The sequence below is a fragment of the Tiliqua scincoides genome, chromosome 4 (genome assembly GCF_035046505.1).
Source record: "Tiliqua scincoides isolate rTilSci1 chromosome 4, rTilSci1.hap2, whole genome shotgun sequence".
In the NCBI taxonomy this organism is placed as follows: domain Eukaryota; kingdom Metazoa; phylum Chordata; class Lepidosauria; order Squamata; family Scincidae; genus Tiliqua; species Tiliqua scincoides.
The window spans coordinates 10839571-10854070 of NC_089824.1; the positions used below are offsets into that span (position 1 = coordinate 10839571).

At 45.7% G+C, this 14500-nt stretch overlaps 1 pseudogene; it reads left to right on the plus strand.

The window, feature by feature from the left end:
* The first annotated feature begins 215 nt into the window (after positions 1–215).
* Positions 216–334, plus strand: LOC136650065 (5S ribosomal RNA; annotated as a pseudogene).
* The last annotated feature ends 14166 nt before the right edge of the window (positions 335–14500 follow it).

Here is a 14500-nt window from a genome sequence, read left to right on the forward strand (position 1 = left end):
AACTACTTGCAAAGGGATTGGTGTTATGAGAAGAGGAAAAGCATCTGTATTGTTGAGGTAACCCAGATCTGCCCTCCCTCACTCAACTCCAGTTGCGCATAGTTGACTAGTTGGGGGGCAGAATGGGGATGCACATGCAAAAATATGCATGACTAGAGGTGAATCCGCATGAAAGGTTTGCTGTGCACTGCCAGGGAGTAATGAAATTGCGAGAGTGGTGCAGCTCCTTTACCCTGCACATGCCCAGTCTCGTTTGATCTTGGAAGCTAAGCAGGGTCAGGCCTGGTTAGTACTTGGACGGGAGACCGCCTGGGAATACCGGGTGCTGTAGGCTTATACCATAATCTTTCGAGACTGAAGGTTGCCAACCATTGGTGCAGGAAGATAGAGGATGTCAGTTTAGTTACCCGGGCTATGGGAATACATTCCTTCTCCTCTCCTATTCAGAGTGAGGCCAAGGAGCGGGGTTTGACTTCAGCAACATCATCATGTGGCCAAAGCTGATTAGCCATTTGGCACCAGAATGTCATCATGTTTACTGAGTAATCCCTAGTTATTTGGGATCACTCCGTGACAAAGGGGAAAAAAATGGCACCAACCCATCAGCCAATGATCTAGGAAACAGTGGCTATGAACAGGTGCAAAATATGGAAGGCTTTGTTTTTGCATTTTTTTTAAAATACTGACCTGTTCTAAAGTGTCCATTTTTTGGTACTGAAAACCTTGACAATTGCGCTCAGCACACACTTACCCTCCTTTTTCTAATGTGTGGGCAAGCTGTATGGAGACAAAGCAAATTGCTTTAGGATTCTGAAGTGGTCAACAGCCTCTGATGCAGACATCCCTTCTTTAGAGTGGCTGTGATTCAGAAAGACTGCAGACCAAGGCAGATGCCTCTTTCTTAATTAAAACCTGTATTGATTTTTTTACAATATACTATCAATGATAAAATCTTGTATCCTCTGTTCTTCCCCTGCCTACAAACATCTATTAAGATTAAAATGAAGAATCACAGCACAAACAACCAATTTCAAGGCAATCACTGCCCCCACTTGTGTACCTACATGTGTACACATTCACACAACATATTGTGTGTGCTGCCAGCAATATTTCAGGACTAATAAGCTTTAAACATGAGAATTAGAAAAGAAAAGAGATGCTGGGGAAGGAAAAGCAACAGGCTGGAGAGCAGTCGTGTTGTTCCTTCTAAACTTTGAAGTGTTTTATTTAGGAAAAAGTTTCAGGAGAGGCCAAAGAGCTGCAGTAGATCACATGCTTTGCATGTGCATGGGCTCAGATTCTCTCCCTAGAACCTGTAGTTAAGTGAAAGGTAGGAACTGATCATGTCTGAGACCTCAGGATTCCACCTGACATTACCTTTCCTTTCTTGGGAGCTTCTGCAGTGTTGCTCCTTCTTGTGCTGCAAAGGTCATGTCAGAAGCCACCTGTCTGACATGTCCAGAAAAGGTAGCATTGGCTTGGGAAGGGGCTGTAGCATGGATTCCTCCAACATGACTCCAGGCTTCAGAGAAAAAGCTGTACTGCCCCAGCTCCCATCTTGTAGACGATGCCAGAGGAGGCCCTTGGAGAGCAGCTGCTGGTCCTTTAGCCAACAGGAGCCAGAGTGCCCAACCAAAGTCTATTTCTTCTCTCTTATTAAAACCAAATCTTTCTTTAATTGGCAAATCCAAGAAATCCTCAATGGTTGAAGGATGGTGAGCTGGCTCATGGTCATCGCACTAAGTACTTTGCCATGAGTGCCACTTGGAGGAGCCATTTCCTTTGCTTCTTCACATGATCCCAGCTGAGGTTTTCCCAATTCATACTGAGAGATGAGGTGACTTCCCACGTCTGAGGCCTGGTGTAAACAATCAGCCTGTCATGTGATGATGATCCTATTGTGCTGTTGAGCTGATGCAGCCCTCCCTGTGCCAAAACCCGACAGATATTTCGTCAGACAAAAACCCACCGTAACAGTCTCCAAGTTCACTTGGTGCAGAATTCAAGAGTGCATCTACCACCAAATCGTAAAGGAGCATTTTAAAATGCATTCTAACAGGACCCTTGCAAAGACAAAAAACACTATTACGAACACCAGTTTGGGGTTGCAGTAGGGACAGCTACTCAGACTTACAGGTGGCAATCTTGTACACCTGTACGTGGGAGAAAGCTTTGCTGAACACACTTCGAAGTCAACACGCATAGGACTGAGCTGTGAGCTGTATGCATACTTTCTAGGAAGCATGTCCCATTGAACTCAATAAGTTCTGAGTAAACATGCTTTGGATGCAAATTTGATCCTAAGCCCACTTACTGGCAGGTACATCACATTAATCAGAACTGTTATTTTTTTTTAGTTACTAAGTGTAACTAAGGCTGCAGTCCACACCAGTGGCTTAGCTGGAGGAGGTGCAAAACACTAAGTTTTGCAGGGAGCCTCAGCACAGTGTGCAAGTGTCCCCCCCTTTGGAGTCATTCTGGACAGAGTCATTCTCTGTCTTGTTCTCCCTGCCCGGAATGGCTCCAAAAGGGAGGGGACACTTGCACACTGTGCTGAGGCTCCCTGCAAAACTTAGCGCTTTGCACCCCCTTCTAGCTACACCACTGGTCCACACAGGTACTTGGGAGTAGGGCATTGAGCACAGCAGAATGACCTTCCAAGTCTGCATGCATAGGTTGGATAAGATGGTGTTAGTTTCTGGAGCGGTAGGAAGTGACCCATGGATTCTCCTGGGATAGCTTCAGGCCAAGGACTTTCTTCATTATTATTATTATTATTATTATTATTTATACCCCGCCTTTTTGCCCAAAGGGCACACAAGGCGGCTCACAACACTTTAAAAATACATTAGAAACAATTATTAAAAACAATTTACAATAATTAAAAAATCTAAAAACAAACAAACAAACAAACCCCGTGGATTACAGTGCACCTCTGCCACTTTCTCCTGCAGAGAAAGGGCTCCAGCAAAAGGCTCTGCTACTCTAGTGGTTCTTTTGTTTATAAAGCATGGATAGCCATGAGGCTATATACAAAAACTAAAAGAGGCCCTGCCCACTGGCTTGCAAAGCAGTCTGAGGGCCCAATCCTATCCATATTTCCAGTGCCAGTGCAGCTGCAATGCAGCCCTATGGAAAGGGAACAGATGTTCTCTTACTTGGAGGATGCCTCCGTGACTGCTCTCCTACTGCAGGATGCAGCATGTACCTCAATGGCATGGCTGCACCAACACTGGAAAATTGGATAGGATTTGGCCCTAAATCTGTTGACATTCACTTTGGGGGGAAAGGGGGTTAAAGAGGCCTTTGCCTGTGAGTAGGCCAGAAGGGAACCCCCCCCCCCAAAAAAAAAACTTTGGGCCCAATCCTATCCAATTTTCGAGTGCCAGGGCAGCTGTGTCAATGGGGCATGCACTGCATCCTGTGGTGGGGAATCAGAGGTCTCCTTAAGGCAGTGGTTTTCAAACTCTCATGGAGAGTTAGAGCCACTGTAAGTGCTTGCGGGGGCCAGGGGAGGCGGCGGGGGTGGGGGGAAGGCTTTAGCGGAGGGGGGGCGCAATCAGCATTTACTTTCACAGCTGTGGGGAGCCCTTCAGAAGGTTGTGCCGGGCTTCCCGCACCCTGGGGAGGCTGCAGGAGACTTGGGTAAGTGCACCCAAGCCCCTGCAGCCCCCCTGAGCAGCGCAATCCTGGGGATCACACCACTGCCTCCTCCCTGCCTCCAGGCTGCTCCCGCCCCTTAAGGGGGCAGAGATCAGGGACCACAGGCTGGGCCGTCATGACGCCCCAGTTTGAAAAGCTCTGCCTTAAGGTATGGGAACATTTGTTCCCTTACCTTGGGGTTGCATTGAGGCTGCACCAGTACTAGAAAATTGAATAGGATTGGGCCCTTTGTCATCTCGTTTGCAGGCAGCAACTGGGGGAAGGGGTGAAGTGATGTAAAAGGCTCACTGGCCCCAGCAGTGGCGCTCTTCCCACTGACTGGCAGCTGCCAAATTTCGTCCTCCTATTCCATGCCATTCCATGAGGGCGTTCAGGAGGACCAAAGTGGCAACTGCACCCCATTGTTCACTGGGAGAGGCACTGGTTCCATGGCTTCAAAATGAGTGGTGACGGCAAATGGGTTTTGCCCCTGTTGCCTCCCAACCTCTCAGCTGAATGTACCCTCCTGAGAAATTGGGGCCCAACCCTAGACCAGATAGGTGGGAGATGTGCCAGTGACTGGAAGCAATGTTATTAAAAGCCTAGTCCTATCCTGGGCTGGCCCACTGCACGCTAGCACGATGGAGTGGTAAATAAAAAACTTGGGGCACAATACTAACCCCATATGTCAGTACTTTCAGACACTGGCATAGCGGTGCCGATTGGACAGTACCAATGGGATCCTGCAGTTGGGTGTCACTCACAGAGGCCTCCTCAAAGTAAGGGAATGTTTGTTCCCTTACATTGAAGCTGCATTGCCCTCATGTCAGTGCTGGAAAGCACTGACATAATGGGTTAGGATTGTGCCCTTAGTTATCTACTCCACTGTGCTATGGACCCCAATGGGCTTACTTGGATCTGCACTAACTCTTTGGCTGATAAAAATCTGACTGGGTCCGGGGTCGGGGGAGGGGGTGCATGTTGAAGCCAGACCAGGGGAATAGGATTATCTGCTGATATCTTTCCCGAGCCCACCCTTGACACACCCCTGGCCCCAATGAGATTGGGCAGTAAACCTTCAGCCCTTGCTTGATTCTAAATCTAAAACGTGTTTTGAAAGAAGTTGCTGATCAGGGACTCCAAATGATATCCTCTTGACAAACGGCACTCTCTAACCCGTCCCCTTGCACAGTAGTGCGGTCCAGTTCTTCAGCGTAAGTGAAGTCTTCACGTTCTAGGATCAGTTCTGTTTTGTTGTCTCGCTTACAGCCTTTTGTTCATACAACTTGTATTTGTGCCTTGCTCACTCAAGCAATTTATCCATGCTACACAAGATGCTTTCAAATTCTGGCTGACAAGGGAACACAGACTTTTATACAAGTGGCCTTTAGTGCTCTTTCTATTATTATTTCTTGTAATTTTTAAACAGTATGTGTAATTTATATTCCAGCAGTGTCCAACATTTGAAAAAGTTTAATATGTTCCTTTCTCTCTTTCTCTCTCTCTTTCATATATATATGAAATACCTTTCATATATGTATGAAATGTCTTTTTTTTTTTAAGTTTTGTCTTTAAAAAAAACCTGCACCACTTAATAAATAAATAGAAATTTCAATTACTTACAGTGTGGAGAGATTTAATTTCTTTGTCAAAGATGGGTTACAACAGGACCAACTCGAAAACACCTGAACGAAGTAGCAGTGATGGGTAAGATCTGGAGGCACAAACATCTGTGCAGCCACTAGGACTTTTCTGGGTCCACAGTCCACAGCAGCTTGTCATTCTTGTCCCCCAGGATACTCTTGAAGATGCAACGATATCAGTGATGCTCAACTGTTGCGCCACGGCACATTGGTGTGCTGCGAAAGGTTCTCGGGTGTGCCACGGTTGAAAATTGTTTTGCAAAAAGGGTTCTGCAGGTCTGTTTCTAGGGCAACTGTCCATAGTAACACATTGTTTGGCCCTCCTCCTCCACTACTACAGACAGTTGCCTTAGAAACCGACCTGCAGAATCTGAAAGAGTCTCCCAAAAGCCAGAAGAGACATCACAAGACCATAGAGAAGACCATAGAGGTCAGCGTGCCATGAGAAGACAAACATTGAAAATTGTTGAACTAGATCAGTGATTTTCAACCTTTTTCATCTAAGGGCACACTGACAAGGTACTAAAATGGTCAAGGCACACCATCAGCTTTTTGACAATTGACAAGGCACACCGTGCTATTGGTGGGGGGCTCCCATTCCCATTGGCCCTACTAACAAATGACCCTCCCCCAAACTCTCGTGGCACACCTGCAGACCATTTGCAGCACACCAGTGCGCCATGGCACAGTGGTTGAAAATGGCTAAACTAGATGATATATTAAAATTGTCATCCCCTAACACCAAACTAGATGATATTCCTACTGAGTTTGGGAGTGCATGTTTGCATTATTAAATGTAAATAGCAAGTACATCTATATCAGAGCCCCAGCAAGGCAAAATGGCTTTAACTATTCCATTACTGCTGTTTGCCCTGAGAGAAAGGTGCCTGCGGGTATAAATGGGAGTATTTTCTTCCAGGGCAAATAGTTGTGGGAGGAGGGTGATTAGGATGTGGGTATGGTGGGTATGGAGAGTATGGACATCTGCAAGAGGGATCTGAAGGCCTTAGGAGTGGACCTCAACAAGTGGGAAACCCTGGCCTCTGAGCGGCCCGCTTGGAGGCAGGCTGTGCAGCATGGCCTCTCCCAGTTTGAAGAGACACTTGGCCAACAGTCTGAGGCTAAGTGGCAAAGAAGGAAGGCCCATAGCCAGGGAGACAGACCAGGGACAGACTGCACTTGCTCCCAGTGTGGAAGGGATTGTCACTCCCGAATTGGCCTTTTCAGCCACACTAGACGCTGTTCCTGAACCACCATTCAGAGCACGATACCATAGTCTTTCGAGACTGAAGGTTGCCAACTAATGGAGGGTGAAAGGGATCAAGTGCCCTGCCCCCCCGAAGCTTTCATCCAGAGCAACCATTTTCAAGCACTATGCCATGGTTCATTGGTATGCCATGAATGGTCCCCAGGTGTGCCGCGGGAATTTGGGGGAGGGTAATTTATTAGTAGGGCCATTGAGGGATATGAGCCCCCCCCCCATTGGCAGCATAGTGTGCCTTGTCAAGTGTCAAAAAACTGATGGTGTGCCTTGACCATTTTAGTGCCTTGCCAGTGTGCCATGAGATGAAAAAGATTGAAAATCACTGATCTAGAGCAAGGCCCCGTGCAGCTACTACTTACATTTTAAAATAACCAAACACGCAGGCCCCAATCACACAATAGGTGTATCATCTGGTCTAGCCCTTCTGGTGCCTTTCTGTGCATGTACATCTGGATGTGATGGCACATGTTTTGCTTTCTCTTTGGGTGTGTGCCTCTTTCTGGGGTTTTCTTTCTCTTCAATTGCAGTCATGCAACTTGTGATTGCACTCTGGTGGGATCACAAACACAGCAGTTCAGTGCAGCCCATAATCAGCATTTCATTGCCCCACCCACACCAATAAAACCCCAGACTGCAGCTTGGGTTTTAACTGGTCACTTTTATTGACGAATTTACAACAAATGCAGCAGGGTAGGTTAAATGCCAGTTCCCAGCACATGGGGCACTAAGGGGAAATCTCTAGTTGTCTACCTTCCCTGTGAGTATCTTGGGCGTACCACCCAACTCGAGGCCAAATCAGCCTACCCTTGTTGCCCCCTAAAGGGTCAAGGCAACTGAGCTGCTCAGCCCACAGGACAAGCCATGCCAAGCTTCCTAGTTCAGTCAAGGGCTTGCCAGCCAGTCTCCACAAGCTGGTCAGTCATCATAAGAGCAGTCATGGGCCCACCCCTGACCTTGCTGCCTTGGAATGGACACCAGATGTAACAAAAGCTGCCTACCTAACCCTGCACATATCACATTTAAGTGACCAATAACTAAACTGACCAACAAAGGGGAAAACCTATCTGATCTTGGAAGCTAAGCAGGGTCAGGCCTGGTTAGTACTTGGATGGGAGACTGCCTGGGAATACCGGGTGCTGTAGTCTTTCGAGACTGAAGGTTGCCAACCATCACCAGTCTTTTAAACCCACACCTTGCTCTAGGGCTAGGCAGTCTGGGGAAGGCAAAAAATAGCTGGTCAGGGCCAATCAGGTTGACTGCCAAAAGTTCCTACTTGGCTCTCGAGGAGTGACCAGCTAATTTCAGACTGTCTATGGGGTGGGAGGGTAAGAGAAGCCGCTGGGTCAGACTGAGCTTTGGTTGTGAAAGACTGAAAGCGCTCAGTCCCTCCTGTCCCCTGACACGATTCCTCCAATTGGAAGGAAGCCTCAGCCTGGTGCAAGAGGCAAGGCGGGGGCAATGGAACATTAGCGCAGATGGTGCACTAACTGCTTTTCTCTATGGTTCCATGTTGTGTCCCTTTGTTATTGTTAAATATATTTCTGTCCCACCTTTCAGGACAATGTTCTTGTAAGTAGGTTAAAACTCATAAAACTATAAACATACAGCTTAAAAACAGCAGAAACAACAACCAAAGCAGCAGATAGACTGAAAACAACACAACCAATAATAATTATTTTTTTAAAAATAATTTGAAAACAGAACTGTCTAACTGGATGGGACCAAAGGTCTACCTAGCTGACAGGCAGACATGGGCATTCTTTTTCCTGTTTTGCAAACATGGAGGTTCCACTTAGTACCTCTCTTTATTCTTCTCTTTGTAACTACTGGGGACATCCTTGATCTCAGGTGCCCGGAAAGCTGAAGACTATAGCCCTGAGAAAGTGCTTTGCGCCATTCATCTGAGCTGTGCCTCCCCAGAAAAAACATTATTAGTCTTTATTATTGCCCCTTCTAAAACTCCTTGTATGCTGGCCAGAGGGAAACAAGAGGACAATTGAGCAGAGCATCACTTTGCAGCAGGGCACTTGAAGTTGCAAAGCCTCGAAACGAAAATGGCTGGGCGATGTACATCCTGTTGAAAGTCAAATTATCTTCACATCCAAACATCAAACAGTCTGGACGGTGTCCCAGAGAACACCTTTATTCCTCCATCAGAGAGGCTTGATAGGTCATTATCCTGGATGCTTTCATTATCCAGTCCTGATGGATGAAATAGGAAGCAGGGGCCACTGGCAGCAAAGCCTCCAAGGGAGAACACTTAGACATGCCAGTAAATTATGCTCCTTCTGAGTCATTCAGGCACAGCTCATAAAACCTGCCTTTATTACCGAGTCACCCCCCTCACTTCGTTCAGCAAACAAATGCTGTGAAAAAGATCGTCTGAGCAACCCATTCTCATCATCATGGAGGTGACCCCTTGACTTGAGCCGACAGTACAGAAGCAAACAGATGAACATTGAACAGTGGTGGTGGACAGGTCGATGAAAGTGTCAACCCAATGTGCAGCGGCAGTTAAGAAGGCCAATTCTATGCTTGGGATCATTAGGAAAGGTATTGAGAACAAAACGGCTAATATTATAATGCTGTTGTACAAATCTATGGTAAGGCCACACCTGGAGTATTGTGTCCAGTTCTGGTCGCCGCATCTCAAAAAAGACATAGTGGAAATGGAAAAGGTGCAAAAGAGAGTGACTAAGATGATTACTGGGCTGGGGCACCTTCCTTACGAGGAAAGGTTACAGCGTTTGGGCCTCTTCAGCCTAGAAAAGAGGCGCCTGAGGGGGGACATGATTGAGACATACAAAATTATGCAGGGGATGGACAGAGTGGATAGAGAGATGCTCTTTACACTCTCACATAACACCAGAACCAGGGGACATCCACTAAAATTGAGTGTTGGGAGAGTTAGAACAGACAAGAGAAAATATTTCTTTACTCAGCGTGTGGTCGGTCTGTGGAACTCCTTGCCACAGGATGTGGTGACGGCATCTGGCCTGGACGCCTTTAAAAGGGGATTGGACAAGTTTCTGGAGGAAAAATCCATTACGGGTTACAAGCCATGATGTGTATGTGCAACCTCCTGATTTTAGAAATGGGCTATGTCAGAATGCCAGATGCTAGGGAGGGCACCAGGATGAGGTCTCTTGTTATCTGGTGTGCTCCCTGGGGCATTTGGTGGGCTGCTGTGAGATATAGGAAGCTGGACTAGATGGGCCTATGGCCTGATCCAGTGGGGATGTTCTTATGTTCTTATGAACATGGACTTCAGTTCTGGCCAGCCCTTGTGTTTGGCCGAATGAAGCACACCCAGCATGTTCACTCTCCTCAGCTTAGGAATCTAACCTCTGATATTCCTCCTGAATGGACCAGTTCAGTCCATTGCATCTTCGGTGATGCAACCTCACCATGCAAGTAGGATCACATACTAGCCCTCCTGAACACCTTCTGGGTGCTTCTAATGCATTTGAGGGGTTCTTGGAACCTCCCCAGCACACTCAGTTTAAATGCCAGTACAACCAGTTGCTGCTGAACCTGCCACACACCTCTGTTCTTCACTGCTGGGTTGGAGGAAAGTGAGGGTGTGATTGCTCCCAGCGATGGCAGTAGACACAAAGGGGGGAGATGATAAGGAAGGGGAAGCTGGAAAAGGAGGAGGAATTTCCACCCGTAGAGTTCGGCTAGACTGGTGACATCCACAGAGTTGAAATGGCTGGAGTGGTGATGCCACCAGCACTGTGGTGCTCTTAGGCTTGTATGGGAGCCTAAGGCTCATAGTCACAGCAGAGGTGAGCAAGGAGAGGTGGCCAGTTCACTAATCCTCTACATTCACCGCCTGAAACAACACTTGTTGGCCCGATCAAACAGCAGAAAAAATTAGGCTTGCCATCTTTTTTACACAGGCCCTGCTCTCATGCTTTTAGTAGCTAACAAGGGATAATTCCCTTGTGATGTTTAAGGTTTTCCCAGTTTAATTTCTGTGTACCTAGTTGCTCTTCCAGAAACAGTAGGACAGGCAGTGAAAAAAGCAGTGAATGAATCAATTGCCAGCTGAGCCTGGCTGTCTTCACAGAAGCCCCCTATCAAGGGATCAGACCACACAACTTTTGACTCATCAAGCCAAATGCAGCCCATTAGAAGTTCAATTGCCACCAAAAACATGCATCCTGTTCAGTGGCACATCTAGAAGGGGTGCAAAGCACTAAGTTTTGCAGGGAACCTCACCACGGTGTACAAGCAGCCCTCCCCTTCCCTTCTGTAGCTAGGTGTTCACCTCTGTATTGCACCCACTGCCCGGAATGACTTTGAAGAGGAGAAGGAGTGGCCACCTGCATGCCGCACTGAGGCTCCTTGCATAACTCAGTGCTTTGCACCCTCTCTAGCTACACCACTGCCTGTATGTACCTTCCTATATGCACTGATCAGCATCTGGTCCGGGTGCCTTTGGCTCATGAAATGTAGCGGGCATCCACTAGGAGCAGAGTGTTTTTGGTGGTGATGGGACAAACTTTCTGGCACACCAATATGGCAATTTTAGAAGCCAATAAGGCCCCCATGTGCTACTCTTAAACATAAAAATTAGGTTTTCTATTGTACTTTTGGGGAGGATAAACTTTATCGACTGTATTTGGTTTTATTCTGGTTTTTTGGGGGAGGGCATATCCTTTGGTTATATATTCATGATTATGGCCTTATTGTCAGCCACTTTGAACTGATCCAGCAGGCAAAGTGGGATATAAATGTGTTCAAATCAGTACATGAAAGAAATATTTTCTTTGGTGAAATGTTGGAAACCGATAAAGCTTCTCCTCCCCAAAAGAACAACAGGTGTATGCATCAAGCACCCTGCTGGTGCTTGATACAGAACTGATAGGCTGTGTTTGGCTTGATGTGTGATCCTGAATTGAATCAGGCGGAACTAAACTAAAGCTTTAACAATGGCACAGAAATTTCCCAAAGTCAACCTTGAGCTGTTCAAAGCAATACTTCTCTGATGACACTAAAAGTGCCTGTCCCTTTAAATGGTGGGAAAAAAAAGGGAATCCACTCAATTCTATTTTTCAGAGCAAGTAATTACTGCCAAATGCAGTTTCATGTCCCATCCTGCTAAGTCATCCCTACAAAGGGATTCACTCTAGTTTGTGCCACAAGCACTTTGCTTGCCTCTGAGTACCTTTCACTTATTCTGCGTCCCTTTGGAATTGGAATGTCAGTTTTTACAGACTTTTCATTCTAAAGCAAGGTTATCAAGCCTGTCCAACTGCAGCCTAGAAACCTTTCATCAAAAGGAGTGTGATAACCTCCTTGGCTGATCACACTTGCTGGAGTTTATCAACACTATCCACAGAAGCCAGGTAAGTTGAGACTAAAAGATACATAGATATGGTGGGGTAGAGAAAGAAAGAAAAAAAACCCCTGCATTGTTTCAAAATAAATATAGCCCTTTTCTGAAAGCTACAAATAGCTATCTATTCAGTTAATGGACCAGACAGAATGCTAAACGCAACAGGATGGAGTTTTAAGAAGCAGGGTTTCTTAAATTCTAAAATCATGTCAAAAGAAGATGATCCAGGTGCTAGTATTACAATCAAGAACTAGAAAAAAAGAGATGATTTTCTGCTCTGGACTATTTCCTTCAATTAGCTTTTAAAAAGCGGCTTAAAACTGTGACAGGGGCCTTTTACAGCTTGAAACTGAATTGAAGTAAGAACATTGATCCCCTGTAATCTTTGCATTACAGCTCTTCCTTTTCAATAAGTGCTGAAGGTAGAGGAGGAGAACATCGGATATCTGATCTGACATTTGTAGCACTAGAAAAAAGGAGAACATTTTAAGTTACTTGTAGCATTAAATCGCACAAATTAAGTGTGGCTAATGCTTTTGTTAGGTTAGGTTGGGTTAATAATGGTTGGCAACCTTCAGTCTCGAAAGACTATGGTATAAGCCTACAGCAGCCACTATTCCCAGGTGGTCTCCCATCCAAGTATTAACCAGGCCTGACCCTGCTTAGCTTCCGAGATCATGCTAGTTAGAGAGCAGAGAAAAGGCATTTAATCCCAACTGAATGTAATGGTCCCATAATTGTAACTCAGACAGCTACAGAGGTTTTATACAGATATATTTTGATTTGTTTAAGGTGATTTATTCCTAGGGAAATTAGTGGGGTTAGCCCGGGAACCTTAACTACATTAGAACGGATCTAATGTATTTTGTTCAGACAAGGGGTTGAATATAAGAGTATCGCTGAAATTTTCCTGACAGTCACAGAATTCTGTCTGCATTTAATGTTGTTGCTTTAAGGCTGAGCGTTGCATCAAAATACTCGCAGTTAGGAGAGAATCTTCCCATCAGCTATAAAAAGCATTAAGGTTTTTAAAGTTTTAGGTACAGACCTACTAACTGGTCTGGGAACACTGGATTTTGTAGCACCACTGATGTTAAGCAGGCAAAGACATCAGGTAGATTGAACAGTGCCTAATGCCATGAAAAAGGTAGTTCTGGTCAGTGGCGTAGCTAGAGGGGGTGCAAAGCACTAAGCTTCACCGGCACCTGAATGTGGTGTGCAAGTGGCTTCTACCCCACAGAGCCATTCTGGGTGAGGAAGCAAAACAGAAGCATTCACCTCTCTGGGTCTTCTCTGGCATTCGCCTCCAATTTGCTCCCAACGCCTGGAATGGCTCCGAAGGGGAGGGACCGCTTGTGTGCCACTATGAGGCTCCCTGCAAAACTTAGTGCTTTGCACCCCCTCTAGCTATATCACTGTTTCTGGTCATATTAAGTGCCCCTTCCTGATTTCTGCTGATTCTTTTCCCCCCTGCATCTTCCCATCCCAAATCATTCTGAAGGGTCCGTTGACCCTCATTACAACTAGGGGGGAGGGTACAGGGGGCTAAAACAGGAGGGAAAGGGGCAAGAAAGTCCAATTGCACAGCTGGAATGCTGCTCGCAGCTCCATGTGTAGAGCCAATAGGTTTAATTCTGGCACAAATTGGTATTAATTTGATGTAAAATGGCCCTAATTCAACATGTATTGTGTGAATGAGTTATGAAACTGGTATTGATTCAACAAGGTTGTTTGATCTGAATCGCTTCTACAACATACTAATCTTCCCATTTCAGTGTGTTTTCACATTTGAATGACCCTGCAGTAATCCGTCTCTTAGAGTCCAAATTCATCTCCCATGATATGACCAAATCTGCCTCCTCTGACAAGGTCCTCACTGTATTGTCTCTAAGAAAATGGACATTTTGGGTGCACAACTCTTAAACAAGGACTAAAAGTGTTTAGTTGGAAGAGGACAATGTCAAATACTCTCTTGACTGACATTATTTAGTTGGAAGAGGACACTGTTGGGAGAGGACCATAATCTCTTTCCGAGATTATTGTTTTACAGCCCAATCCTATGCATGTCTACTCAGAAGTAAGCCCCATTATAGTCAATTGGGCTTACTCCCAGGCAGGTGTGGATAGGATTGCAACCTCAGTTCTTAAGAGATGTGTGCCCAAAATGTACATTTCCTTAGAAATGATACAGTGAGTTCAGTGGGACTTCCTCCCATGTAAGCATGCATCAACAGCAATCCAATGTACAGCTACCTTGGAGTAAGAGTCAGTGGGACCTCTTTCAGAACATAGGATCAGAAAGTCCCCCAGCAGCATTGCCTTATACAGTTAAACAAATGATAGATCAATGTTCTAGGTATACCTTTGTTAAGATGTATACCAACATGACACATATTTTTAAGCAAGGATACAGCGAAACCAACATCTGGAAGGATATAATTGTAAGTGAATACAATCATATTTTCATAAAGTTTTCATAATAATGCACTACTAAACCAGGAGTATCTATAAAGCTCAGAGAAAGATCAACAGAAGTTCATATCTTCCCACCTGTTACACTCCTATTTTCACCCCAAAGGAAATTGCCTCATCAGTCAGGCACTGGAA